The 23570-nt window shown below is 33.8% G+C and overlaps 1 protein-coding gene across 1 annotated transcript in view; it reads left to right on the top strand.

The window, feature by feature from the left end:
* The first annotated feature begins 8716 nt into the window (after positions 1–8716).
* LOC126773769 (RING finger protein nhl-1) overlaps positions 8717–23570 on the top strand; it is a 440095-nt gene continuing 425241 nt past the window's right edge. Inside the window, exons 1-2 of the mRNA XM_050494910.1 lie at positions 8717–8773; positions 15755–15823. The gene's annotated coding sequence lies outside the window, so the exon portion shown is untranslated. The remainder of the gene's footprint in view (positions 8774–15754; positions 15824–23570) is intronic.

Genomic DNA, 23570 nt, shown 5'->3' with positions numbered 1-23570 from the left:
CGTATGCAGGCCTCCATTATCTAGGGGGATTACCAGGGTACTGAGAACCCCCTAGTCCCAGCGACGCCTATTGCGGCGGAGGGAGAAGGTGCGCATAGCGCCTCATTCTTCTCCCCAGTCTTCTTCGGCGGAGCATGTTTGCAGCGGCATCCTCTTCCCGCTCCCGCTCCGCGGCCTCCTTCTGCGACATTACATTTTCACAGAAGGACCATTTCCGACCAACACTCATCGCTTCCGAGCATCGCGTTGATAATGCTCGGCAAGGAGAGGTCTCCGCCGACAACTGCCACCAGAGAAAGCCTCTGGGGTCCCCACGCGGCACACTCCGTCAGGGTGTATTGTGTCGGTTGGCGCACCACACTCGTGGCAGGAAGGTGACATTTCCCGCCGTGCTATCTTGTGCAGGTACTTACCGAAGCAGCCGTGTCCGGTAATTACCTGCGTCAACCTAAACGAGAGCGTGCCTCGTTTTCTTTTGACCCAGCGACTTAAGTGGGGACGTACCGCCTCCACTGTTGCCAGGCCCGCTGTGGGGGACCTCAGATCTTCCTCCCATTGGGCTATCAGGGCTTGCTGGGCTAGAGCCCTGATCCGACCGACATCTGCCGACCCTGGACGGTCGCCGCGGTCTCTCGCCTCGGCCTGGAAGCGCTACACCTCTGCGAGCACCTCCGCCTGGAGTTCCCAGGGCGGATCGCCCGCGAGGAGCGTAGCTGCTGTCCAAGACACCGCACGATACCCTCTTATCGCTCTTACCGCTATGACCCTCTGCGGCCTCCGCAGGAGGGCCCGGTTGTGAGCAGTGGGCGCATCGACCCATATCGGGGCACCGTACAGTGCCATCGACCTCACTACGCCAGCATAGAGGCGCCGACATAGCGATTCCGGTCCTCCCACGTTGGGTAGGAGGCGACCCAAGGCGGCAGCTGTGTTGATGAGCTTCGGGCCGAGTTGCACGAAGTGATACTCGCCCACCGAAGGGGGCCTCCCCATGGACCGTGGAAAAGGAAAGCCTCCGTTTTGGATATGGAGACTCCCAGGCCCAGCATTTCCATTCGGTCCACGGTCAAAGTTGTTCCAACTTCGGCCAGGCGGGCCTCTCCAAAGTCCCGCCCCGTCGCGGTAATGAGGATGTCGTCTGAGTAACAGAACACCCCCATACCGGGAAGGACGGGTGCCTTCAGAAGCCAATCAAAGCCGACGTTCCACAGAATTGGGCTGAGGACCGAAACCTGTGGAACGCCGCAGCCTACCCGACGCCGGATCAACTTCCCGTCGCCTCCTGCCCATACGACCTCCCTGTTCTGGAGCGCCTCCAACAGTCTCCTCAGATAGATCGGCACCCCTTGGTATCGGAGTGCCTCCCTGATTGTCTCGAATGGGAGACTGTTAAAGGCTTTTGCAACGTCTAACGACACCGCCAGGACCACTTGCCCCTGGGCCACTGCTTCCGTGGTCCGAGTCTTCAGGGCATTCAAGGCGTCGATCGTTGAACGGCCCGCCCTGAACACCCAAACAAGCTTGCGCAAAGCCCTACCACCACCTATTTTGGTTATTATTTTACTCTTATATATATATATATATATATATATATATATATATATATATATATATATATATATATATATATATATATATATATATCCACTATCCTATCTATGAAGCTAACGGCTATAAAAAAAGCATGTAAATTAATATTCAATAATAAATTAACGAAGTTAAACTTTGTTATAGTGTATAATTTGAGGAGCGCTTTACTCGCGGTTTCGCTCGCGTTATAATTCTGAATTGCTAAAAACCACTATTAACCAAATTCATTACTATGTTAGGGGTTACATTAAAAAAAACATCCTTAGTGCTAACCAGCTGTGTATGCAAATTTCCATTGTGCTAGTTTCAGTAGTTTGAGCCGTGCCTTGATATGTCAGTCACTTATTCTATCATATATAGTAATGAGCAGCTGATGTGGTCCATAGAAAGACTTTATATACCCATATAGATACATTATTTGTTCTTACATTCACCTTTAAAAGCAATTTCAAAGTTAAACCGTAAAACTACCATTACTTAAATAAATATAACGATAGCGTTTTGTTACTCTCTTGGAACTTTTAGCCCTTTTCAAACGCAAACACATTACCTCACTTGTAACGTTCTTCAGGATAAACACTAGAAAGGCGAACTAAAAATTGTTTTCACTTGGAATAAAATCTAATTTAGATTATACAATATCTTGCATAAAATAGTTATTTACTTCGAAGCTAAAACAATTATAGTATACGCATATTTTTAAGTTAATAATTCACTGTTCCACCAATATTCTAGATAAATTATTTATCGAAATGAATAAAAGCTGTTGTGCTCTTTAGGTTATAAATGGATTAGACCGCCTGTCATCAGATGAGTCATGAGACGGGCGGTTGATCCATTCAAAGTTTTTTGGTACAGTTCAAAGGCCCAAATGGTTTATATATTTATAAGTGTTATAAGGTGTCTATGATCTGTGTTGACAAATTACCTTTCGGGCCCAATTCACTAGTCCTACCTATTTTATATATAAAAAACTGCACAAGAAAAATTATTATAGTCAATAAGTACAAGCCAGTAAAGTCATAAATTTAAATAAACTGCATAGGAATACAAATACAATTTTTTGTTTTCATGAAAACTAAAAAATATATAATTGAAATGCACTTCGTACAACAGATGTAAAAAATGTAATCCGATGAAATATTTAACAAATACGGTAAAACCGAATTGATTTCGTAAGCTGCTTACACCTTTCATATTTATGTTTCTATTTTTTTAAAAACGAATGTTCATAAAAGTGTTGATAGTTCATTGATTACTAAAAGTTGTAATTCAAAACTATGAATTTTTCAAAACCTTTTTAGTTAATTTTACCTCACAGTGTTGCTTATTTGCCTTGATAATGAAGATAAATTTGACTCAATGGAACTTATTCTTTTGTTTAACATTATCTTAAGTCATGCTGTGGTTAGATATTATAAATTGGATTCCGACTTAGGATACGATTTCTTTCAGAGTAATAAATAACTCTATTTTGAAAACAAACTGTATAATATTTAAATTAAAATAAGAAACATTAATAAAATTTACCCAACAATAGTTCCTATGTTCAATTAAACATATATTAAAGAGAAATATTAAAAGAAATAAGACGTAAAAATAAGTAAAATAATTTAAAAAAAAAATTAAGAAAGAGAGAGAAAGAGAAAATAAAAACAAAATCACTATTACATAAATTAAACAAATAAAATCAATAAAAACTACTTTTTCAAAACATTCCGAATATTAAAAATTTGGCTTTTTTTGAACATCTTGAGGAAACCTGCATAGGTTTCCTCACGATGTTTTCCTTCACCGTCAAGCACAAGACGAATTATAAACACAAATTAAGCACATGAAAATTTAGTGGTGCTTGCCCAGGCTTGAACCCACGATTATCGGTTAAGATTCACGTATTCTAACCACTAGGCCATCTCGGCTATATCTCAGCACATGACGTCTGTAAACTATGCTTCTTATTTTAAGTAAACTATTTGATTGTCTTCCTTCTATTTGTTCTCAATAATAAATATTAATGAATTTATTTATAAGAACCCCAAAAAAACCAGCATCATTAAAATATAATTTATTTTGAGCAAATTGGCTTTGTTTTTGATTTAGGCCTTAATCAGAACAACAAAGCCGGAACTTGGCTGAAACTAAATTATATTTTAATTATAGAGAATATTTGTTAAGTGTAAATCTACCACAGGTTAGAAATAAATTGATGAAAAACCATCCATCAATCGTACAAATCATCTCATATAGGTACATCATAACTGCATAAAAATAACCATATTATGACGTGAAATGTCTGATCCGTTATGACGCCAGCATCCATCATTGGGACGGTATCATCGTGTATTTAATCGTAAGTTAATGTAGCAACACTAATGCGAAGCGGGGAGTCGACACCAACTTTCTACGATGTTACGCAACATTACCTAGTACTTTGGTTTTCGGTGGGAGAGAATTGTTATATTACATACATTAAAATCACTCGCCACTTCACCGGCCTCATTATTGATCGCTTTTAAAAATAATAGTAGTTTCATACGTATAATACTATATTATATTTTGACTTTTAAAAATATTTGATTTTTTGGTCCTTCGAGCCGGATTTTAATATAGTAATATTCAGGTATGAACTCTTTCCGGTCATGTCAGATTGCCGTCCCATCGGATTTTGAGAGTGAGGGAAGAGAGAGTGCACCTATCTCCTACGCAGTTGGCTAATCTCTCTTGAGATTGACCGCCGTGGCCGAAATCAGTCTGGAGGACATTATTCAGGTATATAATAGCTATTCGATACAAGCAATTAGAGTTAAAGTATAATACAACACAAAAAAGGTTATCAAAATATTCAAAATACCTTGTCTTTGAAAATACCTTGTCTTGAGAAGCCGAGATGGCCCTGTGGTAAGAACGCGTGAATCTTAACCGATGATCGTGGGTTCAAACCCGGGCAAGCACCACTGAATTTTCATGTGCTTAATTTGTGATTATAATTCATCTCGTGCTTTACGGTGAAGGAAAACATCGTGAGGAAACCTGCATGTGTCTAATTTCACTGAAATTCTGCCACATGTGAATTCTACTAACCCGCATTGGAGCAGCGTGGTGGAATAAGCTCCAAACCTTCTCCTCAAAAAGAGGAGAGGAGGCCTTTAGCCCAGCAGTGGGACATTCACAGGCTGTTACGGACGGATACGGACCTTGTCTTTTATGTGTATGTAAAAATACCCCATTATACTTATGGACACTCAATTAATTATATATTATACAATTTTTACAATGTCATTTATGGCGAATAATTTAGACTGGTTATAGATTATTTAGTGAAGAAATTAATTCATTATTGTACATACTGTAGTTGTAGTAGATCTGATGTAAAAATTGTAACTTTGATCAACGTATTGATCAAAATTAGTCCATAAAGTATTGTAAGTATTATATAATAAGCAACAAAAGGCAGGTTCGCGAGCACATGTAGGACGAAGGGTCGTTCCCTTTTGCGTAACCGGTAAGTGGCATTTTATTCATTAATGTTAGGCGTCAAAAAGGATCGTTAAGGTAGAATTTTACTTTTTTATATAAAAAAAAATCTCGTTATACAGGATGTAGATGGATATAATGTATCTGGCTCCCAAACGAGAGAAAAAAACTGCTAAGTGCGTCAAGTGAACCTTTTTAAAATTTTTATCTCAATATGGAAATAAAAATGTAGTGATTTTAATTCTTTATACACTTGTAAAACTTATTATATTACCGAATTTAAAATCTGTTAAATTGTATAGGTTAGCATATTTAAAAAGACTATAATTTAGAAGCGTTCCACTCGTTTATTGATTATCGAAAATTCATGAGCCGTTTCGGAAGAATTGCTTCAGATCTGAGTAGAAACGGCGAAGGAAATTCACCGCCTTTTTTTCTCTGAAACCTGTTTAGATGTCTATATTTTAAAGCGCAATATTTTAGCCAACTTCAATAAGAAAGATATTCTCAATTGTGCTGTTATATTAATGTAGCATTTTTTATTTCGTAGAAAGAGCACACAACATGAGCACACATCAATTAATATACCGTTGAATCGATGTACAAAACTACCATAACTTAAGCACTTGGTATATAAAGTACACAATCAGAACAACGTGTGCCGGGTTTACTCCGGGAAAACTAATAATAATTATATTCGTTTGTTACACTGTTAAGTTTAAAAAAAAAGTGTTATTGCCAAGGTACTTGATGAACTCGATGAATAAGAGAATTGATGTGTGTTATATAATGATGTGATAAAATTTTACGCTAACGTCATCTAACAAACTACGAAACTACGCTTACACGTCTGACAGTCGAAGTCTTAGTTAATCCCTACCGTTTACCGAGTGCTAAGATGTTTACACATCAAATTATAATATCACATATACTTCAATTTAAATTATATGTATAGATAAGAAGCTATGTTTTGAATAAAGAACACATTTGAATCTTAAGGTTACATTAATGAATGTGATTTTAATTTGCAGTCATTGGTAGACGATGACGTGATCAGCGACCAATGAGCGTCCAGTATTTAGACGTATTAGTGAATCTTACTTTAACCAGTGTTTCAAAAATTGACGGTAAATCACTTACTCTAATGGTACGTTCAAATTAAACAAGGCGTGCTTCAACCTCGATTACCTACTTTAGCGGTTGGTTGAAATAGAAGTCGCCCTTAACCCGCTCTCTCCACAAATAAACACTGGAGCGTATGGCTTGCCAAATCGTTGCGACATTAGGTTATCTTCCTGAACGATTTTACTAACAGAAAGGTAAAGAATTTTCCACAGAATATTATTTATGAAATACGTCATATACATTTGGATTACATCATCACGTTCAGAATGAGTAGGCAGTTTATAAATATTAAAATTTTCAATAAGTTTATTTTTGTTGTGTAGTTTTTTTTAACATGGTTCTCCAGATCTATGCTTACAAATAGACCAATAAAATAGTCAATTTAATGATTTAATAATAAACATTAAATAGCAATTCTGATGTAGTTGATCATGATAACACTTGTGTACATGTCATGTCTTTTATTTGTCGCCTGCATGTTATGTATATGCAATGTTTGAACTTACACATGTGACTGGGATTCCGTACAACCGGTACAAATACAAATACAAAGTATTTTAATATGGATTCACTTCATTGAAATTAAAATTCATATTCGAATTATAATTTATTCAAAATAGCTTTTATTAACACTTAGCTTTATCAAAGGCAAACGTTTTATTTATAATGTCTGCACTATGAAAAATACATATATGATCTAGTTGAAAATAGCGATTTCAAATTCAGTAAAAGATGTATAAATTTTTATCCGTCAATCTACAGTGGCGTCGTGGAATAAGTTTCAATCTCTTTTAAAAGGTCATAAGAGATCATTGTCTTGAATTCACGGGCTGTGCGTTATTTGCTTAATAACAAACATGGGCCAAATATTACTGTTTCACTCATATTTATTGTCATTTTATTAATTTTGCTATACTTATATATTAATTAATCGGCATTATTTGTTATTTAAATCACACTTATGTTCGTATTACTACAAATGTAAGTGTGCTTTAAACTGGGCAGTTTCAATAAATAATAAATATCTACATAATTTCCACAGCTCAAGATACAGTGGTTTTTATACAGTCCTAAGTATACCACACGGTTTAGTGAGATATTAGGCAATATTATAAGTTCAAAACTTTGTCTTAATAACACGAACGATAATATGTACGCTAATAAAATTTAATGGATGTTAGAGTTGATTACGTCATGAAAAAACCAATAAGTTGTTATTGGATACGTAAAATTTACTTATCATTGAAGCTAGCAGGTATTAGTTTAATAGAATTTAATAGCATAATCAAACGGAACCAATGCAATGTTTGCATAACGGTCTTATTTTTTTCTCTATACACATCTGTCCACGCCGTGGTCGATGCCAAGCACGTGCCAAGAAACATTACGATCGTGATATATAAATAAGTGGCTGTAAAACTTTTATGCCCCCGCTGTTAAGAGTATCCACAAAATTACGCTATATTAATGTTTCTAATGTCATTTAATTTTTCTAAATTGGTGGCTATTATAGTTTTTATATTGCTCTCTATTTTCAAGATCATTGAATATTGCTAGGCAGCTTACTGGTGTCAGGAAAGATTATTTTTTATTTTTTATAGAATAGGAAGGCGGACGAGCATATGGGACACCTGACGGTAAGTGGTCACCAACGCCCATAGACAATGGCGTTGTAAGAAATGTTAACCAGCGCTTACATCACCAATGCGCCACCAACCTTGGGAACTAAGATGTTATGTCCCTTGTGCCTGTAATTACATTGACTCACTCACCCTTCAAACCGGAACACAACAATACCATGTACTGCTATTTTGCAGTAGAACACCTGATGAGTGGGTGGTACCTACCCAGACGAGCTTACACAAAGCTCTACCACCAGTAAAAAGTTGTTTCATTTATGTATTAATCCTTTATTGCACACAATTTACAAACATATAAAAGAACAAGTAGTACATATAGTATGCAAAGGCGGCCTTATCACTTACAGTGATTCCTTCCAGGCAACCCTTGTAAAGAGAAGTATTTATGTTTTTTTTAGCCAGGATTATTAACTGTTTTAGTGATGGTTTTATAAAGGTTGTTGAATGTTTGTAATTACATCGATTTATGTATGATTAAAATTTTTTCATTTTCTTTTATTCAAATATAGAAATTATCAAATAACAGATACATATTTTCATTCGTATAATCATTCGAACTCATAGTACATCTGTGGTATCCTTAACCGAATGGATGAGTTCTAGCTGGCCATTATGCGGTCATGAAATTATGTATAAAAATAAAAATTTAAAACGGCTATTTTATTAATTTTTATTTGTATATATTTAATACCATTATGTTAATGATTCTTATGTAAATAAATGTAAAAAATTTGCATGTATAAATTAGACTTAATATTCATCAAATTTAAATTAATTTTATAATCGTTATTTTTACCACTTCACCCACCATTTTATTATGATTCTTCTAACCTACGCTCACAAGTCTCGCGCATGAGTGTCCTATCTTTTTTTAGATTTTAGCGAACGAATAATCAAATGAGTCGGAAGAACCCAGTACCGTTGTGTTAGGCGCGCGCACTACAGTAAGTGTCAAAAAAGTAAAAAAAAAACTGCCCGCTTTTCTCACATTTCCGAAAAAAAAAGAAGAATAATTATCAATACTAAAGTATATAAAGAAAACGTTTTTTTTTTTCACGATAAATATTTTTATATTTCGTTTTCTTAGTTTGAATTGAAATGTGGGTAAAGTTTCGGCGAAGTTTTTAGTTTTGGCGCGGAATTCGAGGTGTTCTATTTTTAATCTGCTTTTTTGTAATTGTCAGTTTCAGTGCGGATATAATAATTAGTGTTCAGCTTTGAGTGTGTATGTGTTTGTGTCCTTTAGAAAAAGGAAAGGATATGGTTCATTGATCTCAAATGTTTAAATAAGTCCCATTTCCCTTTTTAACCAGCTTTTATTAATGTGTCTAACAAAGAATGAATAAATGAAAGTCCATATTTGTGGTATTAGCCCACAACACATTACGAGTGGCTGCCCCTTGTGATTAACTTTTCTCTTTAAAAATTTACACATAATTAATATCGTTTGTCAGTAAATTAATTTATCTATATATGTATCTATTTAAATTTTAAATAATGACAAACCTAAAAGTGATTGGAATAAATGAACAGTATGTACTCGTAGATTAAATGAATTTCTTAGAGTTCTAACTAGAAGGACTGGTATGAAAATTAGAAGAAAAGCATCGTTTTATTTTGTTACCTATTATTACATATAACATTGAACATTGGGACAGTATAAATACGACTATAGACGTCACATTGAATATAAACATGATTCGATGGAATGGTAATCTGAGACCGAAAAATATCCAGCTACATAAACTATGGTTTTACATTTACGGTTTCTTAGGCTGAACACGGAATGTTGTTGCCTATTAATAATTTTTTTCCTGTAAAAAAACTGATAAATAAGGCATATTACTCAACACATCATTATATTAATGATAAAAAAGTTTAGTGTTTGTATTTGTTGATTTCCAAGCAGGATATGCATATATTTCATATCATTGACTGTAATTAAAAGGGTGAAATATAGTACCTACTGATTTTCTTGCCGGTTATTCTCGGTAGAATGTACATTCCTAACCGGTAGCTTAACATTTAATTCAATACTGTAACATGACAATTCAAAGTGACCTTATTAGCCTGCCCTGATAAGCTTTAGGGCCTAAATCGAAAAAATAAATATTTGTATCGTTAATATATTAATATCAGAGCAAAATATTTTAATTACACGAATGAACTTAATAGGAATACATTTAATATGTAAACTTGTTTTTATCTATCTGTTAATATGAATTATTATCGATTGCATAAACATTGTACTTACTGCAATTTCGATATATATATAAAAGCATTGAAATATTTCGTTCGAGAGGTAAAGAGGTGTAATAAATGATAAAAGTTATATGATAAATTAAATTACCATATTTACTTACAATATTATGATATAAGTGATTTGATGGTAGGGCTTTGTGCAAGCCCGTGGGACTGAAACCATCCACTCATCAGATATTCTACCGCCAAACTGCAATATTTATATAGTAGTGTACCGGTTTGAAGGGTGAGGGAGCTCAAAAAGAAGTTCAAAAAGTTGGTGGCACATTGGCGATGTTAGGAACGGTTAATATTTCTTACTGCGCCAATATCAACGAGCGTGATTACCCATTTTCCCGTCCGCCTATATATAAGTTTAATTTAAGTCATGTATTCATTAAATATAGTTTTTGTATAGTTTTCATTACTTAATAACAATCAACCGACTAAATGGATCCTTTAAAAAAAATAGGGCAAATATATGCTACAAGAACATGAAATTCATGCTTGTGACGTCACGAAGCGCAGCTATTTATATAGTAACATTGTATACTAAACCTGTTCCAAAACGCGCTGTATCTTCCGATATAAGTTAGGTATATTGACTCAGTATATTTTTAGTTAAAGTTAGCGTTAAATTTTTATCAATATGTATATTTAGCATCCAGTAGAGTCATTTGTCCTCCCGGCGAATATAAAAAAAAAAAAGAAGTGAAATTGATTTTATAAAAACTACGAATTCGTCTTTATAAAAATAGAACAGCAAATCATAAATTTTTTTGTAAATTACTCAATTACTCTTCAAAATCCAAATAACACAATTGAAACACATTTAACAAATCACAAATCACAATTTATCTTTCTGTCCACTAACAAAATGGCGGCTTGAAATTAGCGCGCGTTTTTTTTTACCAATCTGTTGTTGTGGCAAAGGAGTTTCCCAACTGTACTTTATAAGATTTTATTTCGTTTGGATAATAATAATAATAATAATAATATCTTGGGACAATATTCACACACGGCCATCTGATCCCAAATTAAGCTTGTACAAAGCTTGTGCTATGGAAACCAGACAACTGATATACTACATATACTACTTTTCTTTTGTAAATACATACTTATATAGATAATTACACCCAGACTCGGGACAAACAGACATGTTCATGCACACAAATGTCTGTCCTGGGTGAGAATCGAACCCACAACCTTCGGCGTGAAAGGCAAGCTTACCAACCACGCCAACCGGCTCGTCAAAATAAAATGAAAATATTTAAATTACGTCTCCGCTTTTAATCATTTGATTCTTTTGTATAAATCAATTTCAATAATTTCAATCCATATCAGCCGAATTTTTATTCTATATATCACCACAGGTAACCCTTTGTCAAGGAACGTTGGGAATAGAGGAAGGTAAACAGATTAATGTCTATGAATTGAATAATGCTAAGGGAAGATGGATTTATATTATAGTAACCCTGGGAATTATATTGTTCGATATAATTGATTTTCTCACGCGATACCATTGATGGTTTATTAATAAGGAAAGAATTAATGTTACCTACATTTCCGTCATGCGTGTGTAATTTTGTATGATAAAAATATTGTAGGATAGAGAGAGAGATATATATATGATTTTCATAAGAAAAAAAAAGGATAAATATAGTCAGTCACGTGATAATAAAAATTATCGTTAACGTATTTTATTAGACTCCTGTCAGCTCTAAAAGTCTTATTTTCTTTTTTTAACGCTGGAAAAATACATTACACGTTTCCGTCTTAACGAGGAGCGCCACGGGATTGCTTGCGCATGCTACCGTGGCAGCCTTAGTAGCCTTTTTTTTATCGCTGGAAAAACGCGTTACGCTTTTCCCCCACGGGAACAGTGGGGGAGTATGCGGGGGTCACCGGTGTCCAAGGCGCCGAGTGCACCCCGAACATAGGTATACCCACTAAAAAACCAGCGGTACCCTTTCCGCTTAACGGGGAGCGCCACGGGATCGCTTGCGCTTGCTACCGTGGCAGCCTTAGTAGCCATGTCAATGTCTGGAAAAATAAAAATGGTGATGTAGCTTTTTGTAAAATTAGTGACAACCTAAGGACTCATAATATGCCTCATCTTGATCGTGCCTTCTATGATGCAGACTCTTAGATTTAGACGTCGTGCCGAGTACTAAGCAGACAGAGTTATTTTCGCATTTATAATATAAGTATAGATAACAATTGAGTAAAATCTTTTGACGCAAGAGAGAAGTGAAACTTTTCTCTGTAATAAGTAGCATAAGCACTTTTTTTTAATTAATTCATCCTTCAATTAACCTCCTTGCGACTTAAATAAGAATTGTAATTTTATTTGAAAATAGAACAGCGTTCTCAAACTGTTTAGGCTCAACGTTTTCATAACACGTTTGCATTATCATAATTAATTTGCTAATATAAAGTTCAACATGTAAATAATAATATGATTAAACCACATGTTACCGTCACTCTGTCACGGACTTATGAAGCTTTATAGATTTCATTAATAAATTATAAATAAAATTAATTTAAAATTCGGTTTTAGTATTCACATCGAACAAAAGTCAAATAATAATTAAATATTTCTTTATTTCCAAATGATTAAATTGATTTTTATCACTGAAAATAATAAATTTATTGTAAATGAGAACGACACAGTCATTCGAGTAAGTCGAGATAGCCCAGTGGTAAGAACGTATGAATCTTAACCGATGAACATGTGTATCCACCAATCCGCATTTGAACAGCGTGGTGGTATAAGCTCCAAACCTTCTCCTCAAAAAGGGAGAGGATGCCTTAGCCCAGCAATGGGACATTTACATGCTGTTACTGTTACTGTTAAATGAGAATGACCAAAAATGCATCTACCTTGCTCCAAATGTCCACCAATACGAGACCTTTGTAATAAAATAGTCTACTAATATACTGAGTCATAACCACACCGCAACAAAACATATACAGTCAGTAAAAAGTTATAACCGAATGAACAGTCATGTTTTTTGACATTTTTTTATGCGAAAAATGTCGTTAATATAATTCTGTCCATCGCACATTTTGTACTAAACTACGTATGTTATGTCATGACGCTTGGTTTTTACTGTAATCGATTTTGATCAAAGGCCCGGAAGAAAGAATACACAGCACGTGTTTCAAGTAGTACCAGATACCTGAATACCTGGTACTACTCTAGGTTTTCAAATAAAAACGGATTGCGTTAGTGCTCTAGCGCATTATTTGCTAAGTGCGAAAGGAATAAATATAGGGTTATCGTCAAATTTCGCGGGGTTTTCGATGAATCATCATTAACGCCTCATAAAGAGTGGCTACATGAACAAAATTAAAATGGAAAAAAGACGCTTGAACTATTATTATTTTTCATATAGTTAAAACTTTTTACTGACAGCTTTTCTCTTAGTGAAAGTTACACTCTGTTTAGTGGACTATAAGGCAACATAAGTGTCGTTAGTGGTGGCTATTTGAACCACTTTTGGTCATTCTTCTTTGTTTTTATTAATTGGTGAAGATTTCTATATCTGTTACATTCAAACATATTATTATTATATTATGCCCTCTTGCCAAAAGTTGTAGACAATGCCGCTGCAAGAAATATTAACCATTACTTACAACCTTGGAACTAAGATGCCCCTTGTGCCTGTTACACTGTCACAAGTATTGTTGATTAGCTGTAGAATGTGAGTACCTACCCAGACAGGCTAGCACAAAGCCCTACCGTCAAGAAAGTGGACATGATCTTAAAATTTTAATGAATAAAGTATTTAAAATAAAATCTTTTGTTACGAAACTTATCGTTAGTTCAAATAATATTTACAAACTCAACACAAAAATTAAATAAATGAAAATTGATTTATATTTCATGTAATTTTGTTTTAGTTATAATCAAATACGTATGTCATAATAATAATGTAATAATAGTTAATGTACATACATATAAGTCGTCATGTTTGTAAAGCATGTATTGTGGTTTTGCTGAAAACCACGAAACTAGTTATGTACTAGTTCAATTTAAAATTAATACGACAAATTTTTGATTTAATTTGAAAATGATTTTAAATTATATAATCAATTGGTATTTTTTTTAAATGTACTAGCTTTATTTTTAAGCGTTATTTAGCGGGTATTAATAAAACAATGCTGTGTCTTCTTCTTTCGAATGTCAAATTAATAATGACAGAACGAGTTAAATCAGTGTTGAACTAAAAACCCGCTAAGAACGTTTATAAGTGACAGTGTGAGTTTTTATCTCATAATAAATTAGGTGATATAAATACATTGTGAGAAATATTAAAATTTCGTATGCTTAATAAGTATTATACAAATATTATTCATATCTTGCTCCTCAGTGAAAGAAAACTTGCATTTGTTCAATTTCTGCCACATGTTTTTTATCAACCTGCAAAGAACACCACGCTCTAAGCTCTCTCCTTAACGGCCTGTTCATGGAATTCGCTACAGCGAATAGTCGCGTAATACGAACGGCGATGGGTCTTGCGGCTAAAACAAATATGCCGTTCTCATCGCATCGTCGTTCGCGCCGCCCTTTCTCATGGCCAGGCGTTAATGAGCAAGGGGACATGTATCCAGAAATGGAATATTTACAGGCTGTAACTGACTTACGTTCTCCTTTCTTATTACATAGCAAAAGCATTATACCTTTACTCCGTTTTACGTAACATTAAGTTAGTCACATTATTAAGATTAATAATTTCCCGAACAAAAGCGATCAAGCTCTTTACTTTCGCACCGTGCGTTGTCTCACGTTACGTCATACATTGTAATACCGTCTGTTCGTCATCACGACGGCAAACGAAACAGTAGATTTTAAAAGGAAAATATCTAATTAATAATCTTAGAATGAAATATATATAATGAAAATATATTCCCAATTCCCTAACGATTGTTCTAGCATCATTAGGAAAGGTTTTGTCCAGCGCGGCAATAATAATAGATTTTCCCAGCCCAATAGATCCTTGCTAACACTTTGAAGGGCATGACCATACACTGGGGAAACAAGATATATATCACCCTCACATAATTAATTACATTTTGTATGTGAACATGACCTTCCCTTGGAACATTGTCCTAGAAAAACTTATATATAATTTTTTTTTTTTTATAGATTAGGAAGGCGGACGAGCATATGGGACACCTGATGGTAAGTGGTCACCAACGCTCGTAGACATTGGCATGTAAGAAATGTTAACCATCGCTTACATCACCAATGCGCCACCAACCTTGGGAACTAAGATGTTATGTCCCTTGTGCCTGTAATTACACTGGCTCACTCACTCTCCAAACCGGAACACAGCAATAAACAAACTCTTCGACTCTATTACATTTGTATAGAATCAGCCTGTCAGTGTTTAATGTTTACTGTCGAAGTGAAACTTCTAAGGCCCAAAAAGAGTAAATTTAAAATTCAATTATACGAAGTGCTTCTAATACACTAAGGCTTATCATCTATCAAATGTAGAGAGTTGTCCGTTTTTAATTTATTCGCAAAGTAAAACTGCTTTTATGATTTTTTTGTTTAAGAAAACGTTTCTGACGCCAAAACGACGAATCGTTTCTTTTGTCACGTGTGACTGCAATCTGAATGTTGGATCTGTTGCACGCGCCTCGTTTTTAATCTCTAAATCTTTTTTTTTCAGGTGCGCTGCCATAGATAACAAAATGTGTCAGTGATAGTCGCCAAAATGTTGCAAGGTTTTCGTTAGAAGGTAAGACTTTATTTTTTATATCCGTCCGTTCTTTTTGCTCATTATGTTCGGACTTAGCGGAGCGACGGTAATGATGGGTATTAGTTATATATTTTTTTTTACTTAGGCTATTTATCTTATGTGAAAAAACATTGTGAATAACGGATTGTTTCTAATTCAAACAAAATTTAATATAATTCATTTGAAATATACCTTTCATACAAGATTTTTTTTATTTACTTTTATGTTATACAGTATAAAGCCTTAGTAAACTAAAAAAACTATTATTATTCGTTGATTATTTTAAAAGACATAATATTGTATTTAATTGTTAAAATGATATTTATGAAAGGCCATTCATTAAAGCCGGCTACTGCAAGCACAAAAAAAGTAGTTCTGTTTCTTTATACTAATATTATATTGTACTCTTTGTTTCCTTAATAAAAAACATTAATCGATCTACCATCACTCCCGATACAGCGATACAATGTATTGGTATGAGCCGAGATGGCCTACTGGTTAGAACGGGTGAATCTTAACCGATGATCGTGGGTTTAAACCCGGGCAATCACCACTGAATTTTCATGTGCTTAATTTGTGTTTATAATTCATCTCGTGCTTGACGGTGAAGGAAAAATCGTGAGGAAACCTGCATGTGTCTAATTTCATTGAAATTCTGTCACATGTGTATTCTACCAACCCGCATTGGAAAAGCGTGGTAGAATAAGCTCCAAACCTTCTCCTCAAAAGGGAGAGTAGGCCTTAGCCCAGCAGTGGGACATTAACAAGCTGTTACTGTTACTGCAAGCACTCCAGTGTTGCAGGTATCCAACTGCGGTGGTAGTCACTTTCTAGCCTGTGAGCCTCCAACACATTTGACCCGTCTTAGATAAAACAACTTATTGGTAAAATCGAAGTAATTGTAGCTTTACATTTAATACAATATGTATTGATAATATTATGTTTATAGATTTAACGGTTGTGAGAACTGTCATCCTTACTATTATAAACGCGAAAGTGAGTTTATTTGTTTGATTATTTATTTGTTCGTTTGTTACGTTTTCACGTCTTAATAACTGAAACAGTTATTATAAAATTTTGCATAGGGTTTTTTTTTTTTTTTTATAGAAAAGGAAGGCGGACGAGCATATGGGCCACCTGATGGTAAGTGGTCACCAACGCTCTTAGACATTGGCATTGTAAGAAATGTCAACCATCGCTTACATATCCAATGCGCCACCAACCTTGGGAACTAAGATTTTATGTCCCTTGTGCCTGTAATTACACTGGCTCACTCACCCTTCAAACCGGAACACAACAATATCAAGTATTGCTGTTTTGCGGTAGAATATCTGATGAGTGGGTGGTACCTACCCAGACGAGCTTGCACAAAGCCCTACCACCAGTTTGTCGGGGTGTCGCTTACACGCGAGCGAAGTTATTCGGAAGCTAGAATCAAACTTAAATATTATTAAGCTTTATTTACTAAAACTATAGAAAAGTTGCCATTTTACACGAAAAAGTGTCGTTTTTTTATCGTTTCATTACGGTCTATTAAATGCAAATTCTATTACAATATATATCTAAATATTATATAATTACGTCTAATTTTAAACTTATTTTGCGTCATTGTATTCACAATCCATGAAGTAACATTATTAAGAACCAGTAACTATTAAATAATAGAAGTATATATTGAGTGACATAACATAAAGTATTTGTAAGCTATATATGACACGTGACTGATGTGTCACGTCGTATTTAGATCTGGCACCTGGGTCTTCCGGCTATTTATTGCTGTCAACGTAACAGACACAAGACCGAAATGAGATGTTCCTGTCTAATTTATAGGTCACACATGTTTAAAATTATATGTATTGAATATTTAGAAATGTTTTGTTCGAAAGAATATTTGTATTGTGTTACAAGTTAATAGTTATATATGGCTCTTATGGATCGTACCAGTTTACAAAAAAAAAAAGGATTTATATGAAATAAATTCGCTGGTGACTAAACTGTAACTTAAAAAATGTAGCATGTCTAGTTTTAAATATTTTTTAATAAAATTTAAATTTACAGAAATACTAAATTCTTATAGAAAAATTTGAATGACAAACTTTTGCTCTTTTCTGTAATCAGACTTTTTTTTCTAGAATAGGCCACCTGATGGTATGTGGTCATAGACATTGGCATTGAAAGAAATGTTAACCATCGACAATGCACCAATAACCTGGGAACTAAGATGTTATAACCCTTGTGCCTGCAATTATACTGGCTCACTCACCCTTCAGACCGGAACACAACAAAACTAAAGACTGCTATTTTGCGGTAGAATATCTGCTCTTGCTCAAAACCCTATACTGCTCAGTTTCCCTTAAAATCAGAACAGATTGTGTAAATTCTGGCAACATTTTACAAATGGAAGTATAAAATATAATAAAAAGTTTAGCTCTATTAAAAGAAAAAAAAAACCAAATGACATTACTTTTGCAAAAAAAAAAACATATTTACTTCAATTTTATTATGACGAGCCGGTTGGCGTGGTTGGTGGATGCTTGCCTTTCACGCCGAAGGTTGTGGGTTGGATTCCCACCCAGGACATATATTTGTGTGCATGAAAATGTCTGTTTGTCCTGAGTCGGGGTGTAATTATCTATATAAGTATATATTTACAAAAGAAAAATAGTATATGTAGTATATCAGTTGTCTGGTTTCCATAGTACAAGCTCTGTACAAGCTTAATTTAGGATCAGATGGCCGTGTGTGAAAAATGTAAAAATAATAATAATATATATATGATGATGCAGAAGTCACCACGATATATTTATTTTTCTTTTTTTTTCTACAGAATATAACAGCTTTGATGCAATCATTAAAAAATAATTCTTCTCGAAATTTTGCATTAGAATAAACTTTAACAAAAACGATATTTCTTAAAAACATGTTTAAAAAAAACAGATTTAACTTCGTCGAGTTCGCATAACTTTTGTTCTTAGTAATATTTAACGAGCAAGTCTGTTTTGTTCTGAACTTGTATCTTATTCAATATCGGTTAGAGTCTGTCTCGAATTTGTGAACAAATAATTTCACTTGAAGCCGCTTTTAAATCTTTAAACTTCGAGAAACTTCGCTGTTGGTATTTTAAGGGATATTTAAATGGATTTGACGAAAAACGTTGATATAAATCATTTGATGGACCCTTTCTTTAAATAAATAATATAATAATAACTAATTAAAATTATCCGTATAAGGTTATATATATTACAATAAATACAATAAAATCTTATAGACTTTCTTGCTGATCCAAAAAAAAATTGACAACAATTGGTTGGACAAAGACAATTGCCGGGGAGGATAACGTACCTGCACTAGCCATTGGACAGGAGTTATGAAGTCGGTTGAGATAAAAGATTTCTAGCCTCGGTTCTTTTAAAATTACAATTTTCATTTGTGAATATAATATTAATTTATTTCAATTTGACTTAAGGTTTAATTAATAATAATTTGCTTGTTTTATGCTTGCCATCCAAAATAAATTAAAAAAAAAAACATATTTTTAGAAAAAAATATGTAAAAATATATCTCGTAATAATGAAAAAAGTGACGGTGCAAACAATTTTTTTTAAATTTCGATCGCTATTAAGATTTAGTGATTGTGGATTTCGTTTTAAATGTATATCGTTTGGTATCACTCCAGTGCTTCTTACAAACATTTAATGGCATTGCAAATGCAAGTTATAGAATAGTTATAGAAAGTTTGGAGCTTATTCTACCACGTTTTGGGTTGCGTGTTGCGTTGCGACAAATGCGGGTTGGTGAAACACACGTGGCAGAATTTCAGTAAAATATGACACATGCAGGTTTTACACAAATATATGAAAATTCAGTGGTGCTTGCCCGGGTTTGAACCCATTATCGGATCCCATATTATCGGATTCACGGTTTTAAATTAGGTACATTTATTAAATTAAATACTCTTTATATAATTTACGAACTTTACTTAAGACTATATATATTTTTACTCAACTAAGATACGTTATAGTTTTTATAATGATTTAAAAAAAACAATAAATTTTACATGAAAATATTTAAAATTTAGAATGCATTTTATGAATATTTTCCTCTCATAGTATGACTCTTCCAATTAATATGGCTGCCAAGTCGAGAAAGGTTTGTGGTGTCACCTGTCAGAACCAGTTTCTAAGTACTTTTTTGTAGAATGATATTTTTTAATCTGAGGGTTAAAGTCGAGTCGTTCTAAAATTTCAGATATTATAACTTATAGAAATTAATATCAGAGATAAGTTTGGTTTATTTGAATGTTTGTAAAAATCAAAGACTAATTTTATTATTTAATTAAAAAAGTATTTATGTTCCTTATATATAACTATAATATAACTTATAACAAATAACAAGTGATAGCCGAGATGGCCCAGTGGTTAGAACGCGTGAATCTAACCGATGGTAACCGATGGTAGTGGGTTCAAGCTCGGGCAAACTCCACCGAATTTTCATGTGCTTAATTTGTTGATTATAATTCATCTCGTGCTTTGTGATGAAGGAAAATATCGTAAGGAAACCTGTGTCTAATTTCACTGAAATTCGGCCACATGTGGGTATACATTACATATATGCATTGAAGCATATATGTATACCCGCATTGAAGCACCATGGTGGAATAAGCTCCTTCTCCTCAAAAAAGGAAAAGAGGCTTTAGCCCAGCAGTGGGACATTCACAGGCTGCAACTTACAAATAAGTCCTGACTTTCAAGCATAATTGCGTAACTTGCAAACACAAAAACTTTAGCATTTATAAGATTTTAAAATAATATCATAAGTATAATTTGTAATCGCAATATTTCATCATTTATAAAGGATTAACAGGTTAAACGGCTTATTACAAAATTTAGTGCGAAAATACTAATTTAAATTTATGTTATTCGCATAAACAGTAACCTACATAGGAAATAAGAGTTAATTTATATGATATTCATTGTTGCCTAAGATTTTGAGTGTGCGAAGACGGGTCAAACCCTATAATTTTTTTCTGTATCTCTGACAACGTGACTTTTGATGATCGATTGAGTAGTTACGGTGTAAAAGCATAACAAACAAATAAACAAACCCATTTTCACATTTTTAATGTTAGTTAAGAAGTACTAATCTTATTACGATTTATATTTCTCCTCGGAAAGTAATTTTCTCTCGACTTCGATATCTTTGATATTATTCATTAATTTTTAGGTGGAATGTTCTTGCTATGATTGTCTTAAGACGAATTAATTACGTCGTTATAATTGAGCTAATTGCATATCGGCCAATTAGATGTATAATTAATTAACAAGATCAAATTCCGAAGAAGTGAACAAAATTTTTCAGATCATTTCATTTAAATTGACTGAGCTTGGATTTATTGTATAATGACATGTGTTACTACTCGGTAGTGATAGATGGCGGTAATAAAAGCTGTCAGTTTTTTTTTAAATCTGACTATCTAGATTCGCTACCAAATATAAATATAATGTGAAAGTGATTTTGTTAAAATGATAAGACAAAAGAAATTATAGTGTGAACAGTGGAGCTTTTCAATAGATTCATTTACCGTTTGATCTCCCGATATTATCAATACTGAAATACATATTAAAGTCAAAACAATTAGAAAAAAATATAATAAACTTAAAAATAAAATAAATACTTAAAAATTACGCTAACTAATAATGCAATTAAATTTAATCGATATATATTCGACTATTAATCATAAATGTATACACGAACAATTTCAAAACACCGCAAAACATGATTGAGAATTTGAAAATGATATGCGACATTGTCTATAATAAGTAGAACATTTAAAAGATATACGTATCAAAATGGCATATCACCGTAAGTTTCAATATATTTTCACGAGTGAGATGGAGTTCCTAAGGAATATGGCTACTGAGTGAATGATTATAAATAGAATTTAGTGCTTAAAAGAAACGAAACATGTAAATATGTATTCTTTTGGTCTTACTTGATACTGATTATAGATGCCAGTCGACTATTGATTACAGCCAACAGTAGTAAACAAACTGTTTTTGCTTAATACAGGTTGCACAGCAATATACCTAGTCTATTTCGCTACTAGCGATCAACAGTAATGCAACCAAAGATTTTTATTTCATTTTATCTTTTTCTGATATTTTAGCTGTCTTAATGCGTTCAGAAATAACTATAACAGACACAAGCTTTCGTATTTATGATATAAGTGCAATTATTATTATTCTAGTAAATAAAAATAAATGGAAATACACAATTAATGTAATGCCTCCTTATATACTACATCAGGTGTGGTATTTCCTATTCCTAAGCTTATCGCAAAACATAAAAAAACATTATGCATTGCAAATATATATATATATATATATATATATATATATATATATATATATATATATATATGTATCTTACGAGAAGGAAAATCTAATCCACTGAACGATGTTTTCGTTCACCTTGGAGCACATGAGATGAATTTCAAATAGAATAGCTCGCGGAAAGCCAAGAGGTACTTGGACGGGCTTAAACTTGCAACCTTTTGCAAGATTAACATCGTGAACACAAATATGTTCTAAGAGGTATAATAATAAGATGGAAGTCATTGCTTATATAAATGACCCATAAAAATCCCGTTGCAACTACAATAAAGGACTACATCTCCTTATTATTATTATTTAGGGCCATGTGCCCGTCTCGGTGGGTACTATTTACTCATCATTTTTTTTATAGTATAGGTATGCGGATGAGCATATGGGCCACCTGATGGTAAGTGGTCAACAACGCCCATAGACATTGGCGTTGTAAGAAATGTTAACCATCGCTTACTTCGCCAATGTGCCACCAATCTTGGAAACTAAGATGTTATGTCCCTTGTACCTGTAATTACACTGGCTCACTCACCCTTCAAACTGGAACACAACAATACCGAGTACTGCTGTTTTGCGATAGAATATCTGATGAATGGGTGGTACCTACGCAGACGAGCTTGCACAAAGCCCTACCACCAGTGAAAATAAAAATAAAAAAAATATTCTACCTCCAAATATCAGTATATGGAAAAATGTATATATTTCATATGTATAAAATGATATAGACACTTAAGATATTTTCCAAAGTAATGACAGTAAAGTTCACATAACAATAATTTGTTAATCCGAAGGCTTGATGTTAAATTCGAAGGGATCCATTTTATCACATTATAGATCTCTATCGAGAGGGAAAATGTTCCTGGGTCGACGTTTATTTCCAAAAGGGCTTGGTTTTTTTTCAATTTTCCCTGGAATCCGGAGCTATAGATAGGTTTGATAGTGACCGTTGCTTAATCATTTATAAGCAATCAACTGTCTTAGAAACAATTGAACTGAGCCATGAAGAGTGAACGTTTGGTATTGAATGAGAAATAATAAGTTGGAAAAGTGGACCTTTTGCAACTGATGGGTTGTTTTTAGAGAATTTAATCAAAATTGTCTTATAATTGTCGTGAATGTTATGGTATATAGACATTATTAATATTGTTATGAATTAATGTTTGTTTGCGTTTGATGAATATCTTGAAACTTTATTACGCTGCTATTTTGATACCCATATATAAATTTAATATCTGTTACGAAACTGCGGAATAAAATAAATTTGAGAAGATGTTTCCAATAAAATGGGCTTATTGTTCTCATGATATTTGATGATATGGATTTAAAAAAATGTTGTGGGCGCCCAGGTACTCAGGAGAATTGCT

Source organism: Nymphalis io, chromosome 15 (genome assembly GCF_905147045.1).
Source record: "Nymphalis io chromosome 15, ilAglIoxx1.1, whole genome shotgun sequence".
Taxonomy (NCBI): domain Eukaryota; kingdom Metazoa; phylum Arthropoda; class Insecta; order Lepidoptera; family Nymphalidae; genus Nymphalis; species Nymphalis io.
The sequence above is the reverse complement of the archived record's forward strand: the minus strand, read 5'-3'. Positions and strand labels throughout refer to the sequence as shown.